Genomic DNA, 18,007 nt, shown 5'->3' on the forward strand with positions numbered 1-18,007 from the left:
ACTCATCTGTACTCTAGTATAAGAACACTGACTTATGTTCAAGAATACCATAAGAGAATAAAAAAAATTATCTCCCTATCCTATCCAGAATTGGAAGATAAACAAAAATATAAAATATGGATAATTAATGATCAGTTGGAAAAATTATCCACATTTTCTTACGTGGATAATAACAATGGTTGGTACATTTGCATAAAATGTAATGGCATATTTATATCATTCCAGAAAATAATAGATCATGAGTGTAAGAGAGCACCATTTATAGTATATACAACTACATTAGATAAAATTAATGAAATATTATATATAATAAAGGCAATGAAAAAAAAGGATAAGCATGATGATGATGATGATGATGATGATATCGATGATGATGATAAATCTTTTGAAGAGTCAGCCTTTTTATTTAAAACTAAGTATGAAAATTTAAAGACTCAAATATCAAGAAATAAACAAACTTTCATACATGAAGGGTTTAGATTGAAGAATGAAATCATTCCAATTATGGAATGTAACTGCTGTGAAGTAAAATTCCCACTTCAAAAGTATAGAAATAATATACTGAAGATAATCGACTTACATAAGAATGAAGTGAAACCCAAATGTTCTGCAAAGAATATGAATTTGACAGAATCTTTTAAAATAATACTGGAAAGTTTACATTACATAATTAAGAACCAATTTCAGTATAAGAATTGTGATATAGATAAGAATAGATTATCTAGAATTATCCTACAAAAAATAATTTCATCTGGTTTTATACATCAAGATAAACGGGAAGTTTTAGAAGACTACTTTTTAGGTATACAAATCAGGAATTTATTCAAAAACGAAGGAAATGGAAATATTCTTCCCTCAGTCACTAAAACTATAACTAACATTACTGAATCAGCAACTACATCATTATTATTACATGATGATAAGGATAATGAAGATGATAGAAAAAGAAGAAACAGCAGAAGTAGAAGTGGCAACAGAAAAGACATCAGCATCATAAGAGGCAGCAGCAGCAGCAGAAGAATCAGCATCAGAAGAGACAGCAGCAGCATAAGAATAGGCAGCAGCAGCATAAGAAGAAGCAGCAGCAGCAGCAGCAGCAGTAGAGGCAGCAGTAGAGGCAGCAGTAACAGTAACAGTAACAGTAGTAGTGATGGTGGTGGCAGTGGTAGTAGTAGTAGTAGTAGTAGTAGTAGTAGTAGTAGTGGTGGTGGTGGTGGCAGTGGTAGTAGTAGTAGTAGTAGTAGTAATAGTAATAATAATGATGATGATGATGGTGATAGTGATAACAGTAAAGAAGATAATAATGAGCATGATACAGGCAATAAGGAAGAATTAGGGTCATTGACAAACAAAGATTTAGATAAATCTGCTACTTCTACTACTACTACTACTACTACTACTACCACTACTACTACTACCACCACCACTAGTGCCACCACCACTACTAGTGCCACCACCACCACCACCACTACCCTGACCACCATCGTTGCCACTGCTGTTGCTGTTGCTGCTCCTGCTGCTTTGGAATCTGATGATGAAGAATCAGTTTTTGAAAATAAGGTGAAGAAAAATATAACAACATTTAAAAGAATTGCAAACAAAACTCAGGAAAATGGAGTTCATCATGTTCAACAACAACAGCAACAACAACAGCAACAACAACAACAACAGCAACAACAACAGCAACAACAACAACAACAGCAACAACAACAACAACAACAGCAACAACAACAACAACAACAGCAACAACAACAACAACAGCAACAACAACAGCAACAACAACAACAACAGCAACAACAACAACAGCAACAACATAGAGAAGAAGATTTTTTGGATCAAATTCCTGATTTCATTGATGCCCTCTTTCCCTCAGAAACTAACACCACAAGAGGAGGAGAAAAAAATAACAACATTTATTTGCCATCTACTTCAAGCTCAAATTATCAACTAATATCAGAAACCACCAATTTACCAGCAGCCAATTTGAAGTGTAATTATCATCAACCTAACATACAAATTGAAGAAGAAAAAGAAACAGATCTGAATTATATAATTGATAAATATTGTAGTAAAGCAGGTGAATCAATTAATAATGATTATCAACAACTAATGGTGTCGTTTCCTGAAAATACAATATTAAGTTCAGGTTTGAATGAAGATGCATATGTTAATCAACAACAACAACAACAACAAGATCAACAGTTTTCAAATACCTATTACAATGCACCTCCAAATTTATATCATGAACATTCATTGACATTCCTTAATCCAACAGTGTCACCATCTACCTCAGGAGCAGGAAATACATTACCCACTTTGGGTTTATCTCTAAATACAATTTCAAGTTCAGATTGGAATGAAGATGTATATGTTAATCAACCACAACAACAACCACAACAACAACAATTATTAGTATCTAAAGATCAACAGCTTTCAAATACAAATACAAGCTACAATGTACCTCAGATACATGCTGATGGAAATTTAAAGCATGTACATTCATTGCCACCAACAGTGTCACCATCTATCTCAGGAGCAGGATCCACATCTGGAAATTCATCATCCACTTTGGGTTTATTATCTCTTTCAAACCAAGATGAGAAAATAACAAGGGAAGTGAGTTTATTATCTCTTTCAAACCAAGATGAGAAAATAACAAGGAAGCGGAAAAAGGAAGAAAGGAAAAAGAAAAAGAGGGAAGAAAAGAAAAAAAAGAAGGAAGAAAAGAAGAAGAAGAAGGAAGAGAAAAAGAAAAAGGAGGAAGAACTTTCTGCAAAGCGAATAAAATATTTGGTTATACAAACTATAAAACAATCATTCCCAATATTATCTGAAGAACCTCAAACCCCATTGACTTTGCCCTCATCATCATCATCATCATCATCATCATTATCATCATCATCATCATCATCATCATCATCATCATCATCATCATCCAAAAAAAGAAAAAAAAAAAAATAGTTGTTAACATTTAGTTGGTTTTGATTGTTAAGGTTTTAAAATTTTCTTCATTGTCAGTAATAAATAAAAGAAAAATTTGAATTAGTTAAACCATGTACTGTATATATTTTTTAGTACAAATTAACAAATTTATAGATCTACTAAAGAATTGGAATCTGCTATGAAATATTTTTACCATATGCAGCAAAAATAGAGCTGTATAGTCCTTCGAATGTAGAAGCTGGGTGTAGTGGAGTTTCGAGAATATAATAAGTTTTTTTGTTACAAAAGAATAAAATGAAACCTTTTTTCGAGGAACATTTTACTTTCATCCTAGACTGAGAGAGTGTGCTAGCCAAAGCTCCTCCGTTTTAAAGCTATTTATTATACATTATGGATGTTTTAATAATTGAACTAGTTGAAGCTCTGAGGACAGAATTAAATTACCTACGGGACGAAGTACAGCAGTTGAAAGAGCATCAGGCGAAAAGAAATGAGGAGACCAGCTTTAAAAAAAACACTTGGAAAGTTGTTAAGGATAGAGGTCTTAAGAAAACTTTGGTAATAAATTATCTATCAGCTCACCCACAAGATGAAATTCATTCAGATTACAGTGCTTAAAGTAACAGTTACCTAATTTTTAATTAAAGCTCTTCTAACTTTTGATATATATTGATGAAAATATCCTTGAAAAAACAACTATTCTAATAAAATTTTAATCATCACAAACACTTTATGACCTCTTGTTCTTTTAAGCTTTGTATAACAGCAATTATAAAAACTTAGCCCAGACTTGTCACTGGCTGTGCTTGTTCTGCCTGACTTGTCATTGGGTGTGCTTGTTCTGCCTGACTGACTTGTCACTGGCTGCGCTTGTTCTGCCTGACTTACTTGTCACTGGCTGTACTTGTTCTGCCTGACTGACTTGTCACTGGCTGTGCTTGTTCTTCCTGACTTACTTGTCACTGGCTGTACTTGTTCTGCCTGACTGACTTGTCACTGGCTGTGCTTGTTCTTCCTGACTTACTTGTCACTGGCTGTACTTGTTCTGCCTGACTGTGACTTGTCACTGGCTTTATTTACTTAAATCATTATTACCATTGAGATGTTGAGGGTAATTATAACTGTATATAATTAAAGTCAGAATCATCCTTTATTAACTTATTTACCTTAAATTAAACCTCACATTAGTACAAGCCAGGAATTTTTTGGGGGTGCCTAATTTAAAAAATCAAAACTATTAATAATGTCATCAATTCTCATTATATATTTCTACACAATAATAACTCCAATAATCATATGTCTATTCTCATATAAAAATGAACAGTAGACCTAATAAAAATGGGCACACTAGATGTTTGTACATGAATGTATTTTTCATTTAAAACACTTTTAATAACCATAGGAAAGTTGGAACCAAACATTATCACTAGTCGTCCTTTGAAATTTTTAAGTATACTAACGATAGTCATATAAAAATTCCCAATTGGTTCATTGATTATAAGTATATTGGCATTTGAATATTCTTTATTAATACAAGTTTCTTTAACTATATGCCTAATATACCCGTTTGGTAACCATTTAACTGCAGTTATATACTCTAATCTTTCTGTGTTTTCTGTTGGAATAATGCTCACACCTCGATTCAGCAAAAAACTCTCAACCCATCCACCACGAGCATAAATAGACACCACAGTGTCCTTTGGGTTTATAAAACTCATTATTTCATCAAGTTCCTTCTTAGGTAAGTATATGCTTTCCAAAAATAAAAATGTGCTCTTGCCAATAACAATCGTTAGCATAATTACATATATTTTGAAGATGTTCTAATCTTATTTTTGATGCACAATTTAAGACAGTAGATTTCGGCTGGAAATAAGCAATCTCACCTTGCCAAGATAATCGTTCATCTTCAGAAAAGAAAGATGAACGTGGATAACCATCTATTGGTAGTTCAGGGTGGAATTGAGGTGAAAATTTATTATTTATATGATGTCCCCAGAATGGAACATGTGCAACTGAAAGATCTTGCAACAGAATGTGATCTAAATCAACTTCAATATTTACTAACTTAGGTAGAGAGGATTTCTTTTTCTTTGGGTGTATCATTAACATTATTAAATGTAAAAATGCACCATGAAATAAATCTGTTTGGTTGCCTTCAGGAAATTCTTTGATTATTATGATATATGTACTGTAAAATAGAATAATTAAATAAAATAAAGTTAATATAACCTGATAACAGTTCATATAAAAAAAAAGGAGTAACATTAATCCCATACTTAAAACCATATAATAACCATGTACTCCATAGATTAATTTCCACATAAAATAAGTAAGCATTAAACATGCTACTAGAAATAAGACATTTGTGTCATCTATAGTACATATACCAATTCCTAAGCAGAAATATATAACCATATATTGAACTTGCTTCCTGCAAACTTCTCTGTTTCTTTCACATATTAGGCAAAAAAGAAGTGCAACAAAATTCACTTCTCTAAGCCCTGAATAATACCAAAAAAGACCACAAAGAACTGTCCACAGGTTAAATATGTGTGTACTATAAACATCATCTAAATACAGTTGAATTTCATATGAAAGTGGTTGCCAAATGAAATCTTCTAACAGCAACATCATGATGATAATGATGATGATGATGGAAGCCAATCAATAAGTCTATTCTTACTTAAACATCCTGTAGACAAAAGAAAAAAATATGATTTAGATTATTTCCACACCATACAACACATACATACATAAATCAGCGATGTTTCTTATATTTATAGACTTCCCCATCTTTATATATATGAAGATCAATAGTTCGAAGAATATCCCCTAAACATTCTAAATTGTTTTCAGATTTTGTTTTAGGAAGGCAGTTTAATCTTTTAAGATTTTGTTTTGGGAGAGAACAGAGAAGAATAGTCTCTAACCAATTTACACATTTAAATTTTTTCATAAGTAAATTATACAAATTATATATAACAATTCTTGTTACTTCATTGACATATTTTACAGTAGGTGATCGATTATATACATTACTTAAATTATCTTTTAGGTCATATATATCGGTATGGGACAGAAGAATGGGTTTAATACATCTTTCATTCAATATAGGTTTTCTAATTAGAGAATAAGGTATTTTTCCTTGTATAATCCAAATAGATTCCATAAGAGCCCATCCTTGATATCGTAACGTATTTTCTAAGAGAATAATGTATAATTTGATAATATGAATTCTTTTTAGGAGTTTGTATAAATAATAACTAAATTGTCTTCGAATAAAATCAAGAATAAATTCACATCGGTAATGATCCCATTTTCCATTTATTATTAAAAACCCAATATTTTGACATATATCTATATATGTGTCAAACATAACTGATATAATATTATTAAATTCACTATCTAACATATCAAACATTGGCAAATAAATATGCTTTATATTATAATTATAAAGATTAATTGAATAATTTAATATATCAATAAAATATTTACCAACTAAAATTTTAACTTGTGAATCAGTAATAACATCTCCCATTATTTTTTTATTTAATAAAAAATCAAATGGTATGGTAAATAAATTTGTTTTTGGTATACGACTACACTCAGGAACAGTACTTACTGTGATTACAGGAACAGATGAACTGGTCTATAAACCCTCATAATTTGCCTGTTTATATACCTTCCATCCCAGGTATACAATAATTACTATCTCTATTATAATCTCATTTGTGTTATTATTATCTTTCCATAAAATATAGTGAGACTAAGACGTGGAGGTAGGGGAAGGGGGATGGGGGTGCATCCAAGAATCTCTCTATCAAGTCGATAATATGGCCAGATTCTCTACGTCCTTATTTTTGCAAGCGTCCATGAACACATCATCTTCTTCATCAGTGAAGTGTCGCTACTGCCATCCTTGACCCCGACTCAGAACTTAATTTAACCCCCCATAAATATAAAAATTGGTGTTCTATGATAATGTATAAATACTATAAACCTCATTGAGATGGTAACTAAAATACAAAGTTAGTTGGTATAGTTTGACAACCTGTTGTAACATATCTATATTTATAATATAATAATTAATATATGGTCAGTTTAAATGTACATTTTTTTATATAAAATAGGATGAAATAAAATATTAATATACAGTTATTCCTCATCATTGATATTTGCACATTGAGCACATATTAAATCAAAACTATTAAAACGTGTAAATCTTACCGCTACCATATCACACCAATTGATTTTTTGTTTTAGAGCAAAATATTCATCCTTTAGAGATTTAGAACAATGAAGACAGTAGTGGCGTTCACTTATATTAATTTCATTAAATGTCGCCAATTGTTGTCCAAGAATTGTATTAATATCTTTTTCAAATGAATTATTCAATTCAATTTCCAATACATCAAATTTTAAATTGTTAGTGATTGTTGCAATCATATGATGTTCACAAATTACATCTTTTCCTTTAAATAATCGAACTAATGAAAATGTTGGCATAGTTTGAAATGTTATTAACATATCTGTATAAATGATATAATAATTATAACTTGGATGATATTCACCATTAAAGGTGCATTTTGTTTTTAACCAAAATATAAAATCTGGTGTTCTATGATAAGATAATGCATAGGCACTATAAATCTCACTGTAAGTTAACGGAGGTGGTAACCAACAATTGCATTCACCATCATATTCATGTCGGTCATATAAATTATATATAGAGAGAACATCATCTAGAAATCTTTGAAAACTCCCATCTATTGTAATAACACAAAATTTTTCCATATAAGAATTACAATAATGGTCATAACAGTACATATATATACTTGAAATAGATGAACAAATAACTAAAACATTGTCTTCACAACTCCTTTCTTGCACCTGACACATTTCAGTACTTACAGGAATTATAAAGTTACGTAGTCCCAAAATACAATACATAATCCAACATAAATCCTGATTCCTCTTACTTACCATTAGTAGATATACATTAATATTTAAATTATAGCAGGGTTTATTTTGTTCAGATAAAATGTTTCTAAATTTGATTACTGAAATTTCTTTCAATTTTTGTCTCCAGTCTTCCTCCCTATTAATATCAGAAGAATCTGGCATAAGCACCAATACATCAAAAGAAAAAGAAAAAGAATTAAACATAGAAAATGAACAAATAGCATTTTGCGGTAACTGTTGTACAAGTGGTGATTGTGGCTGCGATTCGATAATTAAAAATTGCAAAGATGAATGCCGCTTTACTATCTTCAAAACTATACTGACTATATCCACTCCAGGAACATAATCGACACGTGTAATTTCACCTTTACTTGGAACATGATTGATTAGAAGGGCCTGTTCACAATAATATGTTTGTTCTGACGATTGAAGAATTATATTTTCTGTCAGATAGAGTGCAGAATGTACCTTATAATGATTAATATTAGATTGCTGTAAGTTTTGAAAAGAAAAAAGAAAAATAACTGTATATCCATAAAAAATATCCAGAACAGTTGATGTGGGATACATTCGAAGACAAATATTTAACAATTGTAAAATTTCATCTGTATCCCGAGAGAACATTGTCATAGCTGTCACTAAAGACCACACATTGTTTTTGTTTATCATACCTTTTAAAGGATGATTAACACTCGTCATTGTTTTTAATGTTGATGTAAACATAGGATGATCATTCAATAACTCAAATAGTTCAGAGTCTTTTTTTTCTTGACCCATTTTCGACCAGTTATTCATTTTAGTCTCGATCATCTTTAGAAGGCCTCTCATACAGTATCTTCCATCGGTTATGTTGTATTTGATGTAACATAATTGTTCCACAATATAGGATGCATTGTAAAGAGACAAATTACCATCTTCATTGCTATGTAGAAGTGGACTAGGGAAAAGAGTATATGAATCCCATATTAATCGATGATAAAGAGTGCGGAATGGCATGTATGACGAGTCAAGAATAACATGGCTCCAAATTTTACAAACTCTGGAACAAATAATTAAAAGATGACGATATGGAACAAGTGCAAATATGTTTTCTAATAACACCTGTGGTAGGGACGGCATTTTGGGGATTAGAGTTTGCATCAACACCTGTTGTATTACAGTGTTCAGTAAGCAAAACAGTAAGTAATTTAAGTATGGTAGTAGTAGTAGTAGTTTTTTTTTTTTTTAATCAGGGATTCAAATCTCTTTTTTTTCAACTATCCATCAGGGTGTTTGTGACTGCTGTCACATCTGCACACGTTCAATGTTGAATATACTATCCAATATCATTGGATACTAACCAGAAAACTAATCAATATCGACATAGTATAGAGTATATAGTATAGTGCTGGATACTGGAAAACAATCCAACATTGAATGACTCATTCAACATTGAATTACTCATTCAATATTGAATGGTATTCCAATATTTAATATAATATCCAATATCACTTAATACTGGAAAACTACTCAACAGGATAAAAACAATAACATATTTGACTTTGGTTGCATAATTACTTTATTTTTTAAAAATATCTGAATTAAAAATCATATAATTAAAAAAAGAGAAAATTAAGAATGAATAATCTACTGTCAACAATTATTATGTTAATAATATTAATTATTTTCCTAACAGTTATAGTAGTCATTAATTCACGGAAAAAATCTAAAAATACTAAAAAATTATATAAAAAGGATAACAATTACAATTCCATCAGCCATGACACAACACCAAAGTCCATTGAGGTAATAAAAGATGTAGGAGGAGGAGTGGGAGGGGAATTACACAACGTAGGAGTAGTGGGAGGGGAATTATACAACGCAGGAGAAGGAGTAGAGTTACATGATGCAGGGGAAGGAGGAGCAGAAGAATTACAAGACGATGGAGAGGGAGGAGGAGGAGGAGGAGGAAGAGGAAGAGAATTACAAGACACTGGAGAAGGAGGAGTAGGAGGAGAATTACATGATGCCGGAGAAGGAGGAGGAGGAGGAGGAGGAAGAGGAAGAGAATTACAAGACACTGGAGAAGGAGGAGTAGGAGGAGAATTACATGATGCCGGAGAAGGAGGAGGAGGAGGAGGAGGAAGAGGAAGAGAATTACAAGACACTGGAGAAGGAAGAGGAGGAGGAGGAGGAGGAGGAGGAGGAGGAGGAAGAGGAGGAGGAGGAGGAGGAGTAGGTGAATTACAAGATGTCGGAGAAGGAGGAGGAGGAGAAGAAGGCGGAGTAGAATTACAAACAAGTGAAAATGAGTCCTCTGGCGTTCCTCACGTCATCAGTCAAATGGAATCCGTCGAACAACCTCATGAATTACTTCAAGAATTATTACAATCCTCCACAGATTCGTCTAAACTTCGAAAATCCCAAATGAAATTCAAACTTATAGAATCATTATTCTCGCCATTTATCGAAGACATAAAAACTTATAAAGGTCTCTTTATTGTTCCCAAACCACCAATTTCGTATAATCCTAAAACTATTACTGAAACTGATAAGACACTAATTCAACCCTTTAATAAATTCCTTAGTTATTATGATGAAATCCACAACTTTACCAATGGTTATTCTGCATATTACATAAATAAACTATATACAAATTCTAATATTGATAGGGGATATTATACAAAAAATCCAATTATATTAATATTTCCATGGAATTTCCATAATTTCACACCTGATATTTATACAGATCGACGTGAAATAAAAGACGTCAAATTAAAGAACAATTTAGAGGCATCACGTAAAAAATGTCGAAAGGAAGGAAAACGATTTTACATGAACAAATTGTTGATATCATGTACCCATGCTGCAAGTCAAGATATATTTAATTGTGGATTTTATTCGGACAGTTTCCCAATGAAAGAAAATTCACTACCCCCATTCGTGGTTATGAAACTTGAACTCGAAGACGGTCATAATGAGGTGGAATGTAAAATGTTAGCTAAGAATATTAATTCCTCAGACACATTTGCTAGCATTAAATTTAACATTTATGTGGAAGTCGAGAAAGAAGAACAAACAAAAGAATCACATGGAGGAGGAGAATTACAAAATGCAGGAGAAGGAGTAGGAAAGGTAAAAACTTCACAAACAGTAGAAGGAGGAGGAGGAGGAGGAGGAGGAGGAGACCCACAAACAGTTGGAGGAGGAGAAGGAGGAGGAGGAGGAGGAGGAGACCCACAAACAGTTGGAGGAGGAGAAGGAGGAGGAGGAGGAGGAGGAGACCCACAAACAGTTGGAGGAGGAGGAGAAGGAGGAGGAGGAGGAGGAGGAGGAGGAGGAGGAGGAGACCGACAAACAGTTGGAGGAGGAGAAGGAGGAGGAGGAGGAGGAGGAGGAGGAGACCCACAAACAGTTGGAGGAGGAGAAGGAGGAGGAGGAGGAGACCCACAAACAGTTGAAGGAGAAGGAGGAGGAGGAGAAGGAGGAGAGGAGGAGGAGACCCACAAACAGTTGGAGGAGGAGAAGGAGGAGGAGGAGGAGGAGGAGGAGGAGACCCACAAACAGTTGAAGGAGAAGGAGGAGGAGGAGGAGGAGAAGGAGGAGGAGGAGGAGGAGGAGACCCACAAACAGTTGGAGGAGGAGAAGGAGGAGGAGGAGGAGGAGGAGACCCACAAACAGTTGGAGGAGGAGAAGGAGGAGGAGGAGACCCACAAACAGTTGGAGGAGGAGAAGGAGGAGGAGGAGACCCACAAACAGTTGGAGGAGGAGAAGGAGGAGGAGGAGACCCACAAACAGTTGGAGGAGGAGAAGGAGGAGGAGGAGGAGGAGGAGGAGACCCACAAACAGTTGGAGGAGGAGAAGGAGGAGGAGGAGGAGGAGGAGGAGACCCACAAACAGTTGGAGGAGAAGGAGGAGGAGGAGGAGGAGGAGGAGAACCACAAACAGTTGGAGGAGGAGGAGGAGGAGGAGGAGGAGGAGGACATAGAACCCCCCACCGAAAAAAAGATAAAAAAAACTGGATTCAGTTTAGTGGAAGAAAACGTATTTATCTTGACCCAGACGCTGGTCTTATAGAGTCATTTTAATTTTATTTACTCTGATATATAAAAGGCCCGGAGATTTTATATACTCGGGTATATAAAACGTCAAAAAAGTATATAAAACTATCAATTGAATATAAAATTAAAGGTTCCCACCATGCTTCTGTGCTGGCTAGGGTTCAAGTCTCCTGGTGGGAAAGTGTTCTCAATAACTTCACTCTCGTGTTTAGGAGAGTTGTGAATCAAGCATAGACATAGTGTTCTCCCATATTAACAGGGACTTGTTGAAAAACGTAAAAATGATAGTCATCCTTAAGAATTATTTGACTCTAAAATTCAGGGATGGTCAACTTCTTGGGCTGCTCCCAAGAGAACTGTTGCCGTCCAAAATGTCCATAACACGACGTATCACTGTAAATTGGTCTCTTTAAGCCCAGCTCCTTGACAATATGTCCTAGTCGTAGATCAAAGTTGTGGTTAACAATCTTCAGAAGCTGTTTTGATGTGTACTGTGAGGTACCATAGTGGAAGATGCTGATGCTTATGGGGTGCACAACACTAATGGCGTAAGATACCTGAACCAAACAGCGTCTACATAATTTGTTTTTCACCAGTGACTTGGCAACCCATCGGGCGGCATAGGCCGCTGAGCGGTCAATCTTTGTGTAATCTTTGCCAGAGAATGCTCCCCCGCCGTGAGCGCCCCACCCACCATAAGTGTCAACGATGATTTTCCTACCAGTTAGCCCAACGTTACCTTGAGGTCCACCCATGATTAATTCTCCGCAAGGGTTGATGTGGTATTTCGTTTGAGTATCTATATATTTTTCAGGAATAATGACCTTGATGACCTTCTCTATAACCTCGTCACGCAAAGCTTCGACAGTAATTTGTTCCGAGTGCTGTACAGAAGCGACAACAGTGTTCACTCTTTTGGGAATAACAGCTCCTTGATCGAAGGCATACTGGCATGTGACTTGAGTCTTACAGTCAGGTCGCGCCCACCAGAACGTCCCATCTCTTCGCAGCTCTGCAATCTTCTGATTGAGACGGTGTGCCAGCATAATAGTTAAGGGCATGCACTCGTCGGTCTCATCAGTGGCATAACCAAACATCAGTCCCTGGTCCCCTGAACCAGTGTTGTCATCACTGCGCCCGATGTGTACACCATTAGCAATCTCCGCACACTTTTGCTCCAGGGCGAGAAGAATATTACAGGTCTTGTAGTCAAAGCCCTTTCGTGAATCATCAAAACCAATTTTCTTAACAATATCACGCACAATTTGTTGATAATTAACTTGGGCCTTGGACGTAATCTCCCCACAGATCAGGATCATACCAGTTTTGGTACATGTTTCACAAGCAACTTTGGCGTCAGGGTCCTGGCTAAGATGGGCATCAAGCACTGCGTCGCTGATCTGATCGCAAATTTTGTCGGGGTGGCCTTCGCCTACGCTCTCACTGGTGAAGAGGAACGTCTCATGATCTCCATCCATGCTCTCAGCACACTATCCTGGGGAACGAAAATGTTACTTTCTAAGTACTCTTGAATTTGGGACCAGGTTTCCTTGGCTAGATTTTAACTAAATAAAAATCCGTTATGTAAAGGAATATTATTAAAAACATTTACCTAATTGTGTGAAGAGAGAAAGAGAGAGAGAGAACGCAAACCTGGTCACGTGGAGAGAGAGCAACTGAGCAACTGTAAAGCAAGTGTGCAGCTGCTCTGTCTTATAACAAAACTGTGAGTCAAAAAAGAATATGGATCATTTATTTTATTTTGAAATGATTATAAACCATTAAAAAAAAACCATTATTACTCATTCTAATTGGAAGAGTGAATGTATAATTTGGTAACCTGTAATCCTTAACTCTTTATGAACATAATAATTCCATCTGGTGAAAGGGATAATAATAATATTGTGTTAATAATTATAGAAGTATTTATTTGTCATATATAAAAATGTAATAGAAGGAACAATAAGATTTGAAATTCAATTCATATATTTCCAACCAGTCTCCAAGGTAAACAGCCTCTGTCAAATGGTAGATAAGATACATTATAAATCATCTTTATTATATGTTGTTAACAAAAAGCTGCTGTACGTGTGGACATTTGTATCCAAGATGTTTTTTCTCTATTATTAATTCTCTCCCGCAACCACCACATTCTCTTTTTTGGGGGTTTTCATAATGATTGAGATGACGATGATGTTCCCTAATAATACTTCTAATTTCTAGAAGAGTCTTGGGTATGAAGTATTCAATATGGTCTCCCTCAGCGCCTTCAGCTGCCAACACATCTGCGCGTTCATTTCCATAGATTCCAACATGGGAGGGAATCCACAGGAACTTGACAACTCTTCCCTGGTTGGTTAGTACCTTCACAACTCTCTTAATTTCAGCGACTATTGAAAGATTCTCGTCCCGATCTTTATTTAGGCTTTGCAGTGCTGCTCTCGAATCGGTGCAAATCACTGCACCAGTAGTATTCTGTTCAATAATATACCTTAACGCCATAGCAATGGCAGTTAACTCTGCTTGTGTTGAAGAGGTATAGTTCTCAATGCGCGCTTTTTCCTCATTTTTGGGAGGAAAAAATACATCATCCTTCTTAATTACCGTGTATGCTGCACCCGCCCGGCCATTAATAGGATTAGATGACCCATCAGTGAAGATTTGATCTAGTTCATCTCCAGCTTCATTATAAATTTCCTTAAGATACTTGTGGCTTATTTCTTTGTGTACCATGTTGGTTTTTTTCTTTACCATATCATTGATGATAATCCTGCACGAGTCATTCAGGGGATCCACCCAGGGAGGTAATCTTTCTACAGGCATGAGCTCACGAGCTTGTTGAAGTAGGTGAAGATCTTCAAGGTAGCCGACTGCTCTGTGATGCCATTTTTTGCTTCTCTTGTTTCCCCCTGAAAGTAGCACAGAGCTCAATTTTTTTTTAGCCATGTCATTATAATGGGGATCTCTGGCAATCCTAATTGCAAGCTTAGCATTCAGTTCCACAATTCTTTCTTTAATACTGGGAAGGGATAATAACTCTTTTTGTAGATTGGACATTTCGGCAGTTTTTTTCTTTGGAACTCCAAGAATGATTGAAATGGCTTCATCCTGTATGCTTTCTAGCCTATTCATATCACTTTGTGAATAAGTACATAAAACAGGTGCTGCGTTGTCAATGACGGAGCGTACATAGTTTGTGTACATCATTTTAAGTACAGCAATAGAGGCTCCATGGCCATCATTCCAAGTCATAGCTTTCAGTTTCAGTTCCCTGAGTCGACTTTTGCATGTTCCTATGATTTGATTGAGCTCCTCTTTCTTTCCCTTGTTTGAGCCGACGGTGACGCCAAGATACCGATAGTGGTCAACCCATTCAAGTGTTACACCATTAATTTGCAGTTCTTCATTTTCTCTCCGCTTGCGATGGGAGTATGCTTTTGTCTTGTTTGTGGAGAGAGTGAAACCGAGCTCAATACATTTCCTTCCAAGGAGTTCAATGGCCTGTTTTATTTTATCAAAGGTGGGAGCTTGTATTAGGACATCATCTGCATATCCCACTAGTTGTGTTCCTTCAGGAAAATCAATATTGGCAATTGCATTCATAAGTACATTGAATAGTGTAGGGCTTAAGACTCCTCCTTGGGGGGTCCCGAGTTCCATATTCATTGTTCTTGAGATTGCTCCATTGAAGTAGACCTTAGCTTTCCTCCCTGTGAGGTAGTCTTCAATCCATTTCATGAGTCTCCCCTTGACACCCATACATGCAAGCTCGTCCAGGATCGCAATTCCCTGGGCTTTGTCGAAGGCTCCTTTTATGTCAACAAATACAGAGTACCTAGCCGTGTCATTAACCAGGTAATTAATTATACAATTGGCTGTGCTCCGTCCTTTGACATATCCATTGACTCCTTCCCCAAACCTACCTATTTTGTGTAACAGTCGTTTTAGGATGATCTTTTCCAGCATCTTGCAAGTACATGACACGAGACTGATAGGTCTGTAATTGCCAGGGTCATTCGGTTTTGGTATGGGAACAATTTTGGCGTGTTTCCATTGTGTGGGCAGAACTCCATTTAGGAATGATTTGTTAAACAATAGGAGTAGTGGATTCCCAGGCACTTCACACAATGCATTAAGTATGTCGTAGGTAATGCCATCCTCACCAGGTGCTGTAATTTTACCTCTCTTAACAGCCGCCCTTACTTCCTGGGCTGTGATAGGTTCTCCATATTCGTCCTCACTAGACTGTGCTCTCGCTATTCTAGTTCTTCTGTCATTCTGTAGCAGGATCTGTTCCATGACGATTTCCGTTGAGAGGGAGGATGAGGATGCTGCCTTACTCCACATGTGAATTAATTCTTCAGCTTTACTCTGTGGATCTTTGCCTCGAGGCATTTTCTTCCGAGGGGGTCTTCGTCGAGGCGTACGGCGCTGAATTCTAAGACAACTTTCAATTTGGTGATTAAGGTCATCAACAAATGTATCAATATCTTCTGGGATTTGGTATTCCCTGAACCAGTCATTCATCCTGTCTATGAAGATTGGCTTCATATCTCGTCTGAGTGATAACCACCTTCTTTTATTTGACTCATTCTTTCTCAAATTGTTCATGTCGACAAAGGTAATCAGTGTGCCCGGTAGTCACAACATAAACTTTTGCCCAAGGTATATAATATGCTACTGACATCTGTGTCAAGTGAATTGAACAGGAGTACCTCCTCTTTTATATCCCTCTATAAATCAAAAAAAATATATTTTTTAATTTGTTTTCTTTTATTAATCCAATTATCCTTTAATTATCGAACATTATAATTTGTTAATTATATATTGTTTTGAATGGGAAAGATGCTTACATACATACATACATACATACATATCTCAAAGGCATAGATTAGTTTAGTAAAGTTACTACAAAAAATTCAATATAATAGTAGTAATTAGGTTACATTTGTATACTACAGGACTTTAGGACTTTCAGTTGTGTGGGCCTAGCTAGTTTGTTTCCCCTTAGCTGGCAGAATACCACCCCCCTGCAACAGCATTTATAGGATTCATGGGGCATAGATAAGACCAAGGAGTATGCTTACCTCTACAATTACAACAAAATGGAAATTTTTGTTTCTTTGTACACTCTTTAGAGTCATGTTTATTACCACAGTACTTACACCTGGGGTCGTACTGACATTTCAAAACCAAATGCCCCCAATAATAACACTTCAGGCATAATTTTGGCTTCTCTTGGTATTTTGAAACTTTTCTATAGCCTAGTCCTTGTACAAAAATTTTTTTAGGAGCCTCACCTTTTATTAAAGCTATAACCTGACTTTGTTTTTTATAATGAACAATGTTTCTCTTTACCCAAACAACACTGTCATTGTAAAGGAGATGATCGGGATCCAAGTAAGTTGGATATTTGAAAAGTATGACCTTTGTGAAAATACCTTCTTCTGGAACAACCATCACAATATTCTGAAAGCCATCTGTAGTTAAATGTTTAACTGCCTCTTCTGTTCCAACTGTGATATATGGCTGCTGAAGACCCTGACCCTCCTTGAACACTGGTTTAAAATCTGAATACTCCATAGCTAAACGTACAGTCCACACCATCTTTTCATTGAAGTTCAGTAGGCATGTTTTAGGAAATAACAACCGCCTCCTTAGGCAGACCGCCTCAGTCATTTCATTAACACATAAGTTACTCACTCTTATCACTGTAATCGTTGAGAATCACTAATTCACACTGTATATTTAGCTAGTTGTTTGATTACTACTACTACTACTAATTTCTGTTGATTCCCCCCAAAAAAAAAAGTTTGCGGCACAGGGGCATTTGGTATACTCAATGTCCTAAACTTCCTCTAACAAATTAGGAATAAATATTCGTTCATAAATTAGTTGTGAAATTCGATCTCTCTTTTTCACAATAAAATATACTTTAGAATAACTGAAGAGAACCACAGAAACATTTCACTATCAATGACACCATCCCTAACATCAATGTGATTAAAAACAAAAAAACAAAAAAAAGTAAGACCAGATCTTGGAGCTATTCTTCATAA

The 18,007-nt window shown here is 35.6% G+C and overlaps 1 pseudogene; it reads right to left on the bottom strand.

The window, feature by feature from the left end:
• Window positions 1-12,271: 12,271 nt before the first annotated feature.
• LOC123753274 (S-adenosylmethionine synthase pseudogene) lies at window positions 12,272-16,475 on the bottom strand (annotated as a pseudogene).
• Window positions 16,476-18,007: the final 1,532 nt, after the last annotated feature.

The sequence above is a fragment of the Procambarus clarkii genome, unplaced genomic scaffold, assembly GCF_040958095.1.
Source record: "Procambarus clarkii isolate CNS0578487 unplaced genomic scaffold, FALCON_Pclarkii_2.0 HiC_scaffold_264, whole genome shotgun sequence".
Taxonomy (NCBI): domain Eukaryota; kingdom Metazoa; phylum Arthropoda; class Malacostraca; order Decapoda; family Cambaridae; genus Procambarus; species Procambarus clarkii.